The 17,304-nt window shown below is 36.8% G+C and overlaps 1 long non-coding RNA gene across 1 annotated transcript; it reads left to right on the top strand.

Annotated features, from left to right (window-relative positions):
* The first annotated feature begins 14,036 nt into the window (after nucleotides 1–14,036).
* On the top strand, nucleotides 14,037–16,287 carry LOC309511663. The gene is made up of 3 exons (XR_014210747.1): nucleotides 14,037–14,358; nucleotides 15,221–15,430; nucleotides 15,565–16,287. It is a non-coding gene; the product is annotated as an uncharacterized lncRNA (long non-coding RNA).
* Nucleotides 16,288–17,304: the final 1,017 nt, after the last annotated feature.

Here is a 17,304-nt window from a genome sequence, read left to right as displayed (position 1 = left end):
ACATTTCTAAAATGAAGGCTCGCCAAAGCAGTCACATCAATGATATTATAAAAAGTGAATCCTGAAATTTGTCTTGACCATTTTGTTTTTGTCAGTCATTAAAACGAGAAAAAAACAGCTATATTTAAATAATGCAATCAAACCTGTGGACTCACTATATTGTTTCTGGAGGAATTCTAAATCACTCCTGATGCTATGATGTACAGGGTTCAAAATACACGTATAAGGAAGACGGTAATCACAACAACACAGAAACACACACGTCACAGATCCTTTATGTTCAAATGCCATTATGACAGCACAAAAAGATTCTTTAAAAGCAGCCTGACAAAAAGCGCGGGGCACAACCTAACGCGGGGCTAGTTGTAACACGCTTGTTTTAAATACTTCCACACATGCTAGCATGACGAAACTTGGTGCATTTACTAGTTGCCATATCAACACTATATAGAGAAAAAAATGCGCCAAAATTCATTTGTTTTTGGAAGATATCCATAGACATTTATTAAACCATAGCAAAAGTAAATTTCTTACTTAAGTTAATTTCCCATCTCTATTTTTTGTTTTTATTTAAAATGAGACAAATCTGATATTATGTTAATCTCCAATATGGTATTTAACAGTTGAGATAGTTAATGCTTCGCTAACTAGCAGAAGACACTAGCTGGGTTTAAATCCCAGTTGTGCAGGCGGGGGCATGTTGTAACACTGCGTTACAATGTGCCCCTATTAGAAATATGCTATTATATTCTATACTTTTATTAATTTTATTGAGAAAACGTGAGAAAAAGGTGAATAAAGACTGAGAGTCAATGTTCAGAAATGACTAATTATTTATTTGTTTTGAATTATGTTGTATAGCTGTGTTTTCCTGTTCGTAGTCAAAACTAAAAAATTAGTTTATATTTAATTACTAAAAATTGCCATTCTTTTATATGAAAAAGTTTTTTAATTGTATTTTATTTCGAAAATATTTTAGTTTGTCTTGTAGCCTATATATATATTTTTAGATCAGATAACATTTTAAGTTGTCATATGTCATGTTACAATGTGCCCCACACATGTTACAATGTACATGGGGCATGTTGTCACATTTCACTTCCATTCTTTCGGAATATCCAGAAAAAAAGTATATAGGCTACTGTATTAATAAAACAAAACCACATAATTGTACTAGACATGTGGGAAATTAATGTGGGGAAAAAATAAATACTCTGAACCATAAGTAGATTTACACAAACCCAAGTATCAAATATTTTTAATATGTAGATATTAACAGTTGGATTACTGAACAATTACAAACACAAACACAATAATACAGACACAGACACAATAAATGTTTTTTACTTCAGTTAAGATTTCACCCAAGAAGACACAGTGTGCATCTGCTATGACTTTTTAATGTACATTTTTTACATTTGTTTCACTCCACCAAAACATTTATCAAATTAAGGCTCAACAAAGCAGTCACATCAATGATATTAAAAAAAGTGAATCCTGAAATTTGTCTTGACCATTTTGTTTTTGTCAGTCATTAAAACGGGGGAAAACAGCTATATTTAAATAATGCAATCAAACCTGTGGACTCACTATATTGTTTCTGGAGGAATTCTAAATCACTCCTGATGCTATGATGTACAGGGTTCAAAATGCACGTAAGGAAGACAGATGGTAATCACAACACAGAAACACACACGTCACAGATCCTTTATGTTCAAATGCCATTATGACAGCAGAAAAAGATTCTTTAAAAGCAGCCTGACAAAAAGATGATATACTCTAGGCTAGAGTATACAACCTTTTTTGGCCCAACGCCCCCTATCCATTATCCAGGTCTCTTACCGCCATTACATTTAAAAACATTTTGGCAGGTTTTTTTTTTTTTTTTTTTTTACATCTTGTTAAATGTGCTATTATAAACTCGTGTTGGTAAAAAACGACATTAGACTGTCATTAAAGCGGTAATGTTTGCACTTAGGTTTTATTACGCATTTAGGAGAGTATTGCAAGAAGCAGTTTATATTAACCTTACTTTCGAAAATAAATAAATACAATCATGATTTTTCATGAAAAATTATGTTAGAATTGTAGGCCTTAAATACCTTGGTATCACCTTGTTTTCATCAATGGTAGGCTATAATTAATACAATTACAATTCATTTGGTTTGTCATGATTAACTTGTGTTCATAATCTTCTATCAAGAGTAGGCCTACACACATAAAAATTATTATTGTATTATTCATTATTTTTTAACTATCTTGGAACTATCCAAGCAGCGTTTTGCGCTCAGATGTGACGGCGGAATTGATACATTACCAAAATGTGATTACAGAATATATTTAGATTATCCATAAAATTGTCATTTTCTCCTTACAGTCTTGAGAGTTAACAATAATGCCTGACCAGTAGGCTAAATTACTTGGTGACCAAAGAAAAACATTTAGCCATTAGACATGCCTAAAAATGTAAAAGTTTTACCTTATAAATAGAATTTAGTTTAATTATTTTTTTAATTCGTCGCCGGATTGAATGGGAACATGATTTATTGACAACTTTAAATAAATCAACTTTCCATTCCTCCGGTGCGTGATTCTAGCCACCGTGATTGTTGTCAGCGCGAAACACATTTTTGAGCGGATTTTTGTCAGCTCTGTTCTAGTCAGTGCTTGAGCGCTGGTCTATGGCTGGAAAAAGAATAGTCGTTGCAAAAGAAACGATACATCGCTTACATGTCGCATTAAAACGGCAGATTTTAGAATGTTGTAGGCAATTATTTTGCAGGTAATTACGTTTAATCTTGTCTTGCCTGGATCTTTGGTTTGGTGTAAACTCGTGAACGCCCCCCTTTTAAAAATCTTGCTTCCAACGCCCCCCGTTGTTCTCTGAACGCACCCGCATCAACGTAGACGTTGATGTATTGTATAGCCTACCTGTGTATACGTGGCAGTCATGGTAATGCACATACAATGTAATTTGATACTTAGAAAGACCATGCAACACTATGGCAAACACAATAAAGCCCACTCTGCATGAACAGACAAAACAATGACAAATCCATGGGCTTAAATCTGATGGCAATTATCCAGGTTTAGCACCTACAGATGGATGACAACCATCTGTGACAACCATTGGTTATATATAACCAATACATATACATATACATATATATATATATATGTAACCAAACTTTTAAATAGGCTACACTAATATTACTCAAGTGTGAATAAATAACCTTTACATATTTACATGCAAAAACAGAAATACAATTTATAAGTTGTATTATATTAAGAAGTTAGAATATGTATGTGCCAAGTTATGTGAAACTCCTCTAGGTAAGATTATTGTTTACCAATTGATGTTTCATGTGAAATAAAAATCAGCATCGAAAATGGAAGGAAAAAAAGTGAAAATTCAACAATACTTCACAGAAATGCATAATTCCACAGAATTGTAAGGGACATACACATAAAATCATTCTGTTCAGTAAATACATTAATTGCTCGAAATTAATATATTTATTTACCTTCTAATGTAATATATTGTATTATTTGTATTTATCTCTCATTGTTCCACTTTCTGTTAACAAGTACAATATGCTCTTGGCAGGCCATTGGAAATAAGAAACTTGATCTTAATTGATTAAATACAGGTACATAAATTATAAACAAATATTCATGAATAATTCTGTTTTGAAAATGCAGGCTTTTTAAAAAGGTTTCATTAAAAGCCTTAAACCAAGGATGTAATACTGAGAAAAAAATGTCATAATTACCACCCTTTATGCATAGAGATCTTGTTTATCAGCAGAAGCTTATTTATGGTTTTATTTTCAAAGTCTCCAACATGAACGCCTCTGCTGAAGTGAGTCAAGATGCCGTCAAAATAGTGATGCCAGTGTCCGTCACTTTTCGCTCCAAACCCGAAAACATTGACCTGTGTGAGAGATTGATAAAATAGGACATCAGTGTTTGCAATGCACCAATAGTTAAAAATGAAATGAGTGTGAGCATGGCTTGCTTGTACAGTAAATGCATGGCTGATTAGCAAACAGTAGGTAACCATAACATCCAGCTCCGTGCAAATAATTAGTTCAAATTTAGCCTATTTTTACTATCTGCAAATCAAACCTTAATTTGCATGTAGTAAGTTAAAATGAAACCAACAACGACGGCACACCTGTATGACACGCTTGTGGTTGTATTAATGGTCTGTTGCATATTGTATAGGCTACTTAACCTGCACTTGATCATTTATAATATGCACTACAAGTACACAACCATTCAAAAAGTCTTACTCTAATATAAGTGCTAAAGAAAAAGATTCATTACATTAAGATTATATAAAATGTGTTAGATGTGTGTCTGAAGGCTTTTTAATAATTCTGTGAGCGTGTGAGGAAACAATTGTACCTCGTGATGTGTCTGGTGGTGAAGACACTGATGAGCCAGCGCATGTCTTCAATCTTAAAGGGCAGAAGCACCAGATGGGTGGAGTTATCCACATCTACAGCGCTCTCAGGATACAGAATCCGGTGAGTGGTCTTAGATCCCACATCCTTCTCAAAACCTTTTGTAGGACCCTTATTTATCCTGAGGTAAGAGCATGTAGATGCATTTTTAACAGTCATCGGCGAGACAAAGTCATGGGAAACGACTTATGACAAAGTCATGGCTGTGTATTAGTTGACCATAGTGGGATGCCAGGAGATTCCCAGAGTTTCCCACCACCGCACAGCACAGGTTCTGCAGCGATCTGGACCAGCGTCTGAGTAGTGTTCCTCATCGGGGAAGAGAGAAAACAATGTGTCCACCACATCTGTGTAGTTAGCTTTAGGGGATTCAGACTGTAGACCCTATATGAATGTTAAAACACATGATCAGGTTTAAAGGGCACCTATTATACCCCTTTTCCACCAACAAGAACCGGGTGCTGGTTCAGAGCTAGAGCTATTGCCAGTTCGGAGTTGGTTCGACTGACGAGCTTACTAAGAACCGGTTTGCGTTTCCACCGGCCAGAGAGCCACAACAGAGCTATATCTTACGTCACTGCATACGTATCACGTTGCCCAGCAACGCTAGTACGGCAGCGCCAAACACAAACACACCAGACTTGTTCGAGATGCATCGGCTTCTCGCAGAACGATCAGCACATGAAATCAAAGCGATCAAAAAGCACAAGGAGTCGTATGATCTCCAAACACTCCCGCAGCTCTGATCGGTCCACGCTGCTCCGATGCATCTCGAACAAGGCATCAACAATAATAGACGTTGCGTTACTATGGATGCTCATGGGTTTGCGAAAATAAATCGGCATCCAAACACGGCGAATCCAACGCGTTCGTGCAGCTCGCCGTAACTTACATAGACGGATATTATAATCGAGCTGCTATTAGCTCGACTAGCTGCTATTTAAAAATGGCGGTCACAAGTTTCTCTTCAGTCTTGTTGGCCACGGTAACCCCGCCCCCAGCCTCTGACGCAAGCGGTTCTTTCTTGGCTCCGTTCTAGACCCTGCAATGATTTGGTGCTACTTAAGAACCAGTTTTACTGGTTCGGAGCTGGTGCTTTGGCGGTGGAAAAACAAAGAACCGATTTGAAACTAGGCTCTGGCTCCGAACCAGCACCAGTTCTGCCTTGGTGGAAAAGGGGTATTATAGGCCTATTTAAAGGGCCCCTTTCCACAAGATGTAAAATAAGTCTCTGATGTCCCCAGAGTGTATATGTGAAGTTTTAGCTCAAAATACCCAACAGATAATTTTTTAAAGTATGTTTAAATTGTCACTTTTTGAGGCTCAGAAAAACGCACCGTTTTAGTGTGTATCCCATTAAATGCAAATGAGCTGCTGCCGGCCCAATTGTTGGTCTGTACTGCCACCATGTGTTTATCAATCAGAACTTAAGCTACTGGGAAATCCTTGCACTGGAATCTCTGAACTGTTGAAAGAGTTGAGATATTTTATTAAGAATATCGGAGAAGAAATGTCTCTTTAAAATGGGTTGAAGAATAGCTGCCTGCTACTTAGAGATAGGAGTTTGGGTTTCCTCAGGCCTCTAACAGCATATGTAGGCTATAGGGCAGTTTATATTATTTATTGAAAATTGTTGATGAAATTGTAAGATGTAAATAAGGGCTGATAAAAAAATAAAAGTTTGTATAGGTCTTTAAAAATGACATTTAATGTCACAGACTAGCTCGTTTCTTTTTAAATGTGTGATGAAAGTTGTTCACTTCTGTCATGCAGTTTAAATAAATAATTTATGATAAAGAGATTAATCTTAACCACTTTCACAAGCCTTTAAAATAATTTTAATGCTTTTTAAACTATTCAAATGGACAGTCCCGAGACTTTACTGTTGCCTGGTGTAATTTTATAAAAAAAATACATAGCCTATTGGTTGAACACTAATATGAACATTGGGGAATGCATACAAGATAATGTAAGTAGGCCTATGATAACTGTTTTACGTAAATGTTTGGCTACAAGGCGAGTAGGCATATGAATGAAAAGTGAATGTGTGCACATTTTAAAATAAAATATTGTTTGCAAATAGTTTTTAAATTGATAATAGACTATTTAATTCCTTTATAATGTAGGCCTAATAATCCCCCAGGTTCACAGACCATGGCTTAAACCTAGTCTCAGAAATGCATGTTTTAACTAAAAGCAACTTGCACTGCTATATATCTTAAAATATGTCAGTGCCATTGTTTTGTCTCAAGATCCCCATCAGTGATATATATATATATATATATATATATATATATATATATATATATATATATATATATATATATATATACACTCACCTAAAGGATTATTAGGAACACCATACTAATACTGTGTTTGACCCCCTTTCGCCTTCAGAACTGCCTTAATTCTACGTGTCATTGATTCAACAAGGTGCTGAAAGCATTCTTTAGAAATGTTGGCCCATATTGATAGGATAGCATCTTGCAGTTGATGGAGATTTGTGGAATGCACATCCAGGGCACGAAGCTCCCGTTCCACCACATCCCAAAGATGCTCTATTGGGTTGAGATCTGGTGACTGTGGGGGCCATTTTTGTACAGTGAACTCATTGTCATGTTCAAGAAACCAATTTGAAATGATTCGAGCTTTGTGACATGGTGCATTATCCTGCTGGAAGTAGCCATCACAGGATAGGTACATGGTGGTCATAAAGGGATGGACATGGTCAGAAACAATGCTCAGGTAGGCCGTGGCATTTAAACGATGCCCAATTGGCACTAAGGGGCCTAAAATGTGCCAAGAAAACATCCCCCACACCATTACACCACCACCACCAGCCTGCACAGTGGTAACAAGGCATGATGGATCCATGTTCTCATTCTGTTTACGCCAAATTCTGACTCTACCATCTGACAAATTGTAGCCTCTTTTTCCTATTTGTAGTGGAGATGAGTGGTACCCGATGGGGTCTTCTGCTGATGTAGCCCATCCGCCTCAAGGTTGTGCGTGTTGTGGCTTCACAAATGCTTTGCTGCATACCTGGGTTGTAACGAGTGGTTATTTCAGTCAAAGTTGCTCGTCTATCAGCTTGAATCAGTCGGCCCATTCTCCTCTGACCTCTAGCATCAACAAGGCATTTTCACCCACAGGACTGCCGCATACTGGATGTTTTTCCCTTTGTACACCATTCTTTGTAAACCCTAGAAATGGTTGTGCGTGAAAATCCCAGTAACTGAGCAGATTGTGAAATACTCAGACCGGCCCGTCTGGCACCAACAACCATGCCATGCTCAAAATTGCTTAAATCACCTTTCTTTCCCATTCTGACATTCAGTTTGGAGTTCAGGAGATTGTCTTGACCAGGACCACACCCCTAAATGCATTGAAGCAACTGCCATGTGATTGGTTGATTAGATAATTGCATTAATGAGAAATTCAACAGGTGTTCCTAATAATCCTTTAGGTGAGTGTATATATATATATATATATATATATATATATATATATATATATATATATATAACCTAAATATCCTAATTTAACTAAGGCCTAATCCTGACTTAATCTAGTCTGTGAAACTAGGCCAATAACCCAGTCTCAGTGCCTTTTATTTTCAGACATCCAGAAAGAAGTCACGTACCTTCCACCATCGGTAGACGTCTGTCTGTAACACACTGTTTCTCATGTTCAGCAGAGGTGGAACTGTGGGGTTGAACCGCAAGAAGAACCAGTCATCATCGTTCAGATCCGTGACACAATTATCACAAGTGCACAGACCTCTTTTGGTGGAATCAACTGATGTTTTGAGGAAATTATAGATCACCGCGTTTTGGAAGAACATACAAAGAAATAAGATGCTAAAAGTGATGAGCCCTGTGATGTATGGATATCTCCATTTAGTGAAGGTAACCATATTTTCAGCTGTTAAAGAGGGGTTAAAATTCTACAGCTGAGAAGAAAAGCCCTGACGTGCACCTCTCCAAAAATATAAAGGCCTATTTATACTTCTGCGCCGAACTGCCGCCGTAGCTATGTCGTAGGCTGTGTGTAGCGCGCGTACCCTTCGGCGTACCCTGACGTGCACCTCTCCAAAAATGTAACAACGCGTCAATTCTACGCGGACGCAAGCGCTGTGATTGGTCTGCCAGAACAGCTCCCTCTGGGTTTCACATGCTCCCTAGGTGCGCGTCAACGCGGACAACAACGCAGAAGTATAAATTAAAACCAACACGTTGCCTACGGCATATAGGTTCCGGCGTAGGTCCGATGCAGAAGTATAATGAGGCCTTTACGCCGTAGCTACGTCGTAGGCTGTGTGTAGCGCGCGTACCCTTCGGCATACCCTGATGTGCACCTCTCCAAAAATGTAACAACGCGTCAATTCTACGCGGACGCAAGCGCTGTGATTGGTCTGCTAGAACCCCTCCCTCGGGTTTCACATGCTCCCTCTGCAAGTGTAATTGCGCGTCAACGCGGACAACGACGCAGAAGTATAAATGAAAACCAACGCGTTGCCTACAGCGTAGAGGCTCCGGCGTAGGTCCGACGCAGAAGTATAAATTGGGCTTTAAAGCGGAGCTGTGTGCGTGCGCGCGACTGTCAAGGAAAGTTGTAATAGCCGTTAACAAGATACCACAGGAGAGAATATTCTCCATAATTTAATCTAATATAGATTAATATAGATAGAATGGTCCTCACAAAGATAACTATACAAGTAGCCTACACACACACGCGCAGAGAGAGAGAGAGAGAGAGAGAGAGAGAGAGAGAGAGAGAGAGAGAGAGAGAGAGAGAGAGAGAGAGAGAGAGAGAGAGAGAGAGAGAGACTGAAGACCCATTGTATTGCATTTAATATGGGGAAACGTCATAGGCCATACAAACTGAAGAGTCATATTTTAGTGTGTAATAAAGATAGAAACTAATATTAATTAGAAAGAAATGTTAACGTACCTGATATTTGAAACAAAACAGAATAAAATAAAAAAATACCAGTAAACCTGAAGAATGAGTGCCAGATGTGTGAATCCAGTGGTAAATGATCAGGTTAAATATGAGGGATGAATCCTAAGGAGGAGGGGTTTATCTTCTACACCTCCTGATCATACAACACTGTTTGAATTCACTTCTCTCTGATATAAAATACAATGCAGGAATTTGGGTTGATCCAATTTTGGCATAACTATAGATTAATATTAAAGAGTTCATTGAGGTAACAACAGAGTATTTCACATCTACATGCTGCCAAAAACTTTTTGATACAGGGTTTCCAAAGTCATGTAAAACCTTAAAACCCGGATTTATAATGGAATTTTAAAATTGTGATTGAACCCCCATTGACTTTCAAAGTGGGAAATACTATGGAAGTCAATGGGGTCCATCAACTGTTTGGTTACAGACATTCTTCAAAATAGCTTCTGTGTATTTTTAGGTGAACTATCCCTTTTAGAATCAGGTTATGCTGAAACTAAAACCATAGAGTCACTTTATTTATTTTGTAGCTTATTTATATTTATTTTAGCAAAGACTGCAGTCCTTACATACATTCTTTAATGTACTCGGTAAGTAAATGTGTAAATAAATGCCTAAAAAGAGTTACCAAGTGCTTGAACTTTAGAAGAAAAAAAAACCTATCCTGTCTACTGCCAATTATCCCCCCAAAAAAATAAGGCAAAATAGCCCGATAAAACGTGTGTATCGTCAGAAGAAAAAAGGAAAATTGCAAATGTCAAGTCAAGTCAAGTCAAGTCAAGTTTATTTGTATAGCGCTTTTCACAATACAGATTGTATCAAAGCAGCTTCACAGTATTACATTAAAATAATACAACAAAGTTTGTTTCAAGAGGAATTTATTGATTGATAAAATTAAATTAAATATCCCCAAAATATCCCCAACTGAGCAAGCCAAAGGCAACAGTGGCAAGGAACCGAAAAACTCCATCAAGTGACCTAATGGTGTCCTAAAACTCCATCAGGTGACCTAATGGAGAAAAAAAACCTTGGGAGAACCCAGGCTCAGTCGGGGGCCAGTTCTCCTCTGGCATTTATGAGCTAGAGGCCGTATTGCAGTTTGAACTGTGGGATTATATGAATGCCTGGCCGAAGAGATGCGACTTTAATCTAGTTTTAAACTGGGAGAGCGAGTCTGAGCAACGAACAGTATCAGGAAGACTATTCCAGAGTTTTGGAGCCAAATGTGAAAATACTCTCCCTCCTTTGGTGGTTCTGGATATCCTAGGTATGACCAAAAGCCTTGAATTTACAGTAGTGATCTTAAAGAGCGCGATGGATTATAGGGTGATAGAAGATCCGTTAAATAGACTGGAGCTAAGCCGTTTAGGGCTTTATAAGTCAGTAGCAATACCTTGTAATTAATACGGAACTTTATAGGTAACCAATGCAGTGATGATAAAATCGGTGTTATATGATCATATTTTCTTGATCTCGTAAGAACTCTAGCGGCGGCATTTTGGATTAACTGTAGCTTGTTTATTGAGGATGCAGGACAACCAGCTAATAAAGCATTACAGTAATCCAGTCTCGAGGTCATGAATGCATGAACTAACTTTTCTGCATCAGAAACTGATAGCATATTACGTAGCTTAGCAATGTTTCTAAGGTGGAAAAAGGCTGTTTTTGTAACATATGAAATATGATTTTCAAAAGACAGGTTGCAATCGAGTATAACACCCAGGTCTTTTACTGTAGAGGATAAAGTAACAGGACATCCTATGATGTTAAAGTTGTATTGTGCGAGGTTTTGTGGGCGGTTTTTTGAACCGATAAGTATTACCTCTGTCTTGTCTGGATTTAATAAAAGAAAATTACGCGTCATCCAATCTTTTATATCTTTAACACACTCTGTCAATTTGGAAAATTTAGCGTTTTCATCCGGCCGTGATGAAATATATATTTGAGTGTCATCAGCATAACAATGGAAACTAATTCCATGTTTCCTTATAATATTACCAAGTGGCATCATATATATTGAAAATAACAGAGGGCCTAATACAGATCCCTGCGGCGCTCCATAGTTTACTGGAGTTATGATCGATTTTTCTCCATTTAAATAGACAAAATGGTAGCGGTCAGATAGGTATGATTTGAACCAGCTTAGTGCTTGTCCTTGAACACCAGTATAATTTTGTAGTCGATCTAAGAGTATTGTGTGATCTATAGTATCGAACGCAGCACTAAGATCAAGTAAAACTAGTATTGAGATACAGCCTTGGTCAGAAGCTAAAAGTAAATCATTTGTGATTTTAACAAGCGCAGTTTCAGTGCTATGATGCGGTCTGAATCCAGACTGAAACTTTTCATAGATCTCATTTTGTTGCAAGAAAGAGCCCAGTTGAGCGGACACCACTTTTTCTAATATTTTAGACATAAATGGAAGATTTGAAATGGGTCTATAATTTGCTAGATTATTATGATCTAATTGTGGTTTCTTAATGAGAGGTTTTATAACTGCCAGTTTAAATGTTCTTGGAACATGACCTAAAGATAAAGACGAGTTAATAATATTGAGGAGAGGCTCTTCCACTACAGGTAACACTTCTTTCAGTAGTTTAGTTGGTATAGGATCTAATAAACATGTTGTTGTTTTAGACGAAGTGATACGTTTATTTAACTCTTTTTGTTCTATAGTTGTAAAGCACTGTAATTGTTCTAGCGGGGTGATAATTGAAGCTGAATTATAAGGCGCGATTGAAGATTGAACGTTTACAATTGTGGTTCTGATGCTTTCTATTTTCTCAGTGAAGAAGTTCATGAAATCATTACTACTGAACTGTAACGGGATATTTTGTTCGGGTGACGTCTGTTTATTTGTTAGTTTAGCCACGGTGTTAAATAAAAACCTTGGATTGTTTTGGTTGTTTTCTATTAGTTTGCGGAGGTGCTCTGCCCTGGACGCTTTTAGGGCCTTTTTATAACGTGACATACTGTCTTTCCACGCGATTCTAAAGACCTCTAAATTAGTTTGTTTCCATTTACGCTCTAAAATACGGGTTTCTCTCTTTAAAACATGCATAGTATTGTTATACCATGGTGCTTTATTTTTCTCTCTGACCTTTTTTAATTTAATAGGTGCAACCACATCCAATGTTCTAGAGAGAATGGTGCTCATAGTGCTAGTTAGTTCTTCTAGTTCATCTGTTTGTTTGGGTTCAGGCAGCAGCTGAGACAGATTAGATAAGCAATTTGAGAAATGATCTATGGTGGATGGGAGGATTGTTCTGCCTGGTTGATAACGCGACGCTGCATGACATATTACAGCAGTACGTAATATGCAAGTTACCATGTAGTGATCAGTGACTTCATCACTTTGTGGAATGATATCTATATCGGTTGGATCGGTTCCATGTGATGTAATTAAATCGAGTGTATGATTAAGACGATGTGTTGGTCCGGTGACGTTTTGCTTGACCCCAAATGAATTTAATAAATCTGTAAACGCAGCTCCTAACACATCATTTGGATTATCTACGTGTATGTTAAAATCTCCAACAATTAATGCTTTATCGACATTGACTAATAGGTCTGAGAGAAAATCTGCAAACTCTTTTAGGAAATCAGCGTAAGGCCCAGGCGGTCTATATACGGTAGCCAAGGCTAGAGATAATAGGGATGTTTTTCTAACATCTAAGAGCGTAACATTTAGTACAAGTACTTCAAATGAAATAAACGTATTACCCGTTTTCTGGGTAACATTTAGAATACTGTAAAAAGTCGTTCAGTGCTATCGTCCATATGACTTCATTTTAAAAACTATATTTATTCCAATAAATTAATTTATTTTTCTTTCTTTGTTTTTTTGAGTTGTCAATAAGTAAAAAGTGTGAATATTTTCGTAACTTAATATTTTCTATAATAAAATTGATTTCATTGGACTTCACCATAAATTGATTTTACAAAACTCATTTTAAAAGTTTATACCAGACGTAAAAAGACACGACCCGCCCACCCGCAGCAACGGAAGAACAAGCGGCCCGGGCAAATTGTTCACTCTCGTCTGTTCCAGGAGTTTATTCGACCAGGGTTTTCCACGGAGCCGGATAATTTATACTTCACGTACCCCATGTAAGTAACTCTTTGTATTGTTAAAAGTTTGATTTTACCCTAATTAACGTGTTTGTGTTGTGCAATCTGCAAAAGCATAACGTTACGTTAGCTCTGTTTCCTACAAACTTTTGCGACCCGCCAAATTTGAATGTGCTCTATCCATAGACTGTAAAAAATAGGCTCTATCTCAAACAGCTCGTTAACTTGAGCCACATACTGTATAAATCTACATGTGTGTGCAATGTATAAGTTATGTTGTCTTTGTGTGATAGTTTAATGTTTCAGAGGTGTTTCTAACTTCAAAAACATTGTCGTTGCTTCGACATAGTTTAGGAGTGGACATAAGTTACAGACACACACGAAGCCACAGCTAACTTAACGTTAGCTGAGTGATTAGCTAGTCCAAAGCTGTTTAATTATGGTAAAGCATAGTTAAGGCAAATATACGGCAGTTCATCTTTCACAAATGTGTAAAAAGTCGTTCAGTGCTATCGTCCATATGACTTCATTTTAAAAACTATATTTATTCCAATAAATTAATTTATTTTTCTTTCTTTGTTTTTTTGAGTTATCAATAAGTAAAAAGTGTGAATATTTTCGTAACTTAATATTTTCTATAATAAAATTAATTTCATTGGACTTCACCATAAATTGATTTTACAAAACTCATTTTAAAAGTTTATACCAGACGTAAAAAGACACGACCCGCCCACCCGCAGCAACGGAAGAACAAGCCGGGGCAAATTGTTCACTCTCGTCTGTTCCAGGAGTTTATTCGACCAGGGTTTTCCACGGAGCCGGATAATTTATACTTCACGTACCCCATGTAAGTAACTCTTTGTATTTTTAAAAGTTTGATTTTACCCAAATTAACGTGTTTGTGTTGTGCAATCTGCAAAAGCATAATGTTACGTTAGCTCTGTTTCTTACAAACTTTTGCGACCCGCCAAATTTGAATGTGCTCTATCCATAGACTGTAAAAAATAGGCTCTATCTCAAACAGCTCGTTAACTTGAGCCACATACTGTATAAATCTACATGTGTGTGCAATGTATTTAAGTTATGTTGTCTTTGTGTGATAGTTTAATGTTGCTTCGACATAGTTTAGGAGTGGACGTAAGTTACAGACACACACGAAGCCACAGCTAACTTAACGTTAGCTGAGTGATTATCAATTAGTCCAAAGCTGTTTAATTATGGTAAAGCATAGTTAAGGCAAATATACGGCAGTTCATCTTTCACAAATGTGTACGCTCACAATGTACTCTATGCATAGGCCTAACTCATAACCCAAATTTCATATTTCTATTGCTCTGTAATTATTGGGTGCAGATGTCTAACTCCTGCCTCTTGATATATTTATATTTTGTTAATGCATTTTAAAACCATTTGTTTAAGTGAAAATATTTTTTTTGACTAATTTATTTGTATTAACATCCCTCCTCCCAATATTGTAATTAGTTATGCCTGTAGGTGCTGTATGATGATATCATTACAAAAAATTCAGTGGGGTTTTTACACAAGGTTTCAGATTATTTTCTAAGATAAGTTCTGTGAGGAACTAAAGTTAATCATTCTTGTTTTGTTCAGCAGGATAATCTTCACTTGTATTTTAAGTGTATTTTTTAAAGGGCTTTCATCACACTTGTATTCAAAAGGCTAACTAACTTTTTTTTTTCTCTCCCCAGATGGGATGGCCCTGTAAATTGTGCAGCACTGTGGTACAAGGAAAGAGTGATATTTTAAAGCATTGTATACTGCATCAGGGGACCTTTGGACACGGCCATGCCTTGCCTTGTATTCATATAGATTGCCCATGTTCTTTTAAATCCTGGAGTACCTTCCACTCTCGCCTCTCAAGATACCACCCAGAAGCTAAATCCCTTAATTCACCACAAGTAAGTCTTTCATTTACCTGCATTTTGTGTCAAAACCCTGGATTTTACAATGAAGAGGATTTTTTTGAACACATATTTGTTTTCCATCAACAAATGAGATTGTTTGTCTTAAATACTTCATTTTTATCTCAAAGGGGGCTGTAGAGACCACTGTTCATGAGGACCTGAAAAAGAAGGATATGAGCATCTATGTCTGCCGTGAGCCAGATGCAGTAGGAATCATCATTGAGGGAATACCAGTCCTTACCAATCTTGGAAATCTGGCCAAAGCATGCTGCTTGGGTTGACATATGCACTTAATCTCGAGTATCCATCCAAGGTTTCAAAAACATTTGAGGTGTTTCAAAGACTTTTCATGGGACTTGACACACTGTGCCCAAAACCAAGCCCCAAGTTCATGACTCTGAAAAACAAGCTCCTTGCCTAGGCACTCAGACATGACTGTCACTCTGCACTTGTAAACAGCTGTTTTCTTTGTCTGTTAACATTGAATTTTTCAGGATGTCATAATGGTTTGTCCTTGTCATGTTTTATACTATGCTGCAGGTCATACTTTCTGGTGTGAAAAAAGTTTATATTTTATACACACAAAATAGCCCTGCTGTGAAGCTGCACTTTAAAAACTGGTCAGTTAGTGGGATCAGTGAGATGTTTAACTAAAGATGTTTAAAAATATTTACACACGCTGTAAAGGTATTATGCTAAGCTGTACTTTTTAAGTTGAGGAGATGATCATGCTTGTGAACTGTAATGTAAGTGTTAAAATGTTTCAATATTATGTACACACTGTACTGTAAATGTGTTTTACTAACCAGCAGTTTATAAGCTGCAATGATTTAATAAATGTTGGAAATTGACATAGTAGCACCTAATTATTTGAAGCCGTTCCAAAACAAAGAAATGGTCAAAATTAATAAATCAGAAGACATTAACTAGTATTTTTTCATTTAAATGTTACCTATTTTAATTAAGTCTAATGTGTATAATATGCTTATATGTTTTACATTGATTGTACTCAATTTATTGGCTTTTTCTGAAAATGCTACTTAATATTTTTGCATACATTGAAATGCACATTATTAAGTTGTCCTTACTCAAAATATCAGTTAGTTCACTAAACTTGCAAAAAGTAGTTGGAAAATGTTGCCTTAATTTTTTTGAGTTGAATCTAAGTAACAGTTTTTACAGTAGGCCTAACTCATAACCCAAATTTCATATTTCTATTGCTCTGTAATTATTGGGTGCAGATGTCTAACTCCTGCCTCTTGATATATTTATATTTTGTTAATGCATTTTAAAACCATTTGTTTAAGTGAAAATATTTTTTTTGACTAATTTATTTGTATTAACATCCCTCCTCCCAATATTGTAATTAGTTATGCCTGTAGGTGCTGTATGATGATATCATTACAAAAATTCAGTGGGGTTTTTACACGAGGTTTCAGATTATTTTCTAAGATAAGTTCTGCGATGAACTAAAGTTAATCATTCTTGTTTTGTTCAGCAGGATAATCTTCACTTGTATTTTAAGTGTATTTTTTAAAGGGCTTTCATCACACTTGTATTCAAAAGGCTAACTAACTTTTTTTTTTCTCTCCCCAGATGGGATGGCCCTGTAAATTGTGCAGCACTGTGGTACAAGGAAAGAGTGACATTTTAAAGCATTGTATACTGCATCAGGGGACCTTTGGACACGGCCATGCCTTGCCTTGTATTCATATAGATTGCCCATGTTCTTTTAAATCCTGGAGTACCTTCCACTCTCGCCTCTCAAGATACCACCCAGAAGCTAAATCCCTTAATTCACCACAAGTAAGTCTTTCATTTACCTGCATTTTGTGTCAAAACCCTGGATTTTACAATGAAGAGGATTT

This window comes from Leuciscus leuciscus, assembly GCF_965113295.1.
Source record: "Leuciscus leuciscus genome assembly, chromosome: 12".
In the NCBI taxonomy this organism is placed as follows: Eukaryota; Metazoa; Chordata; class Actinopteri; order Cypriniformes; family Leuciscidae; genus Leuciscus; species Leuciscus leuciscus.
This window is presented reverse-complemented; position numbering and strand designations above follow the sequence as displayed.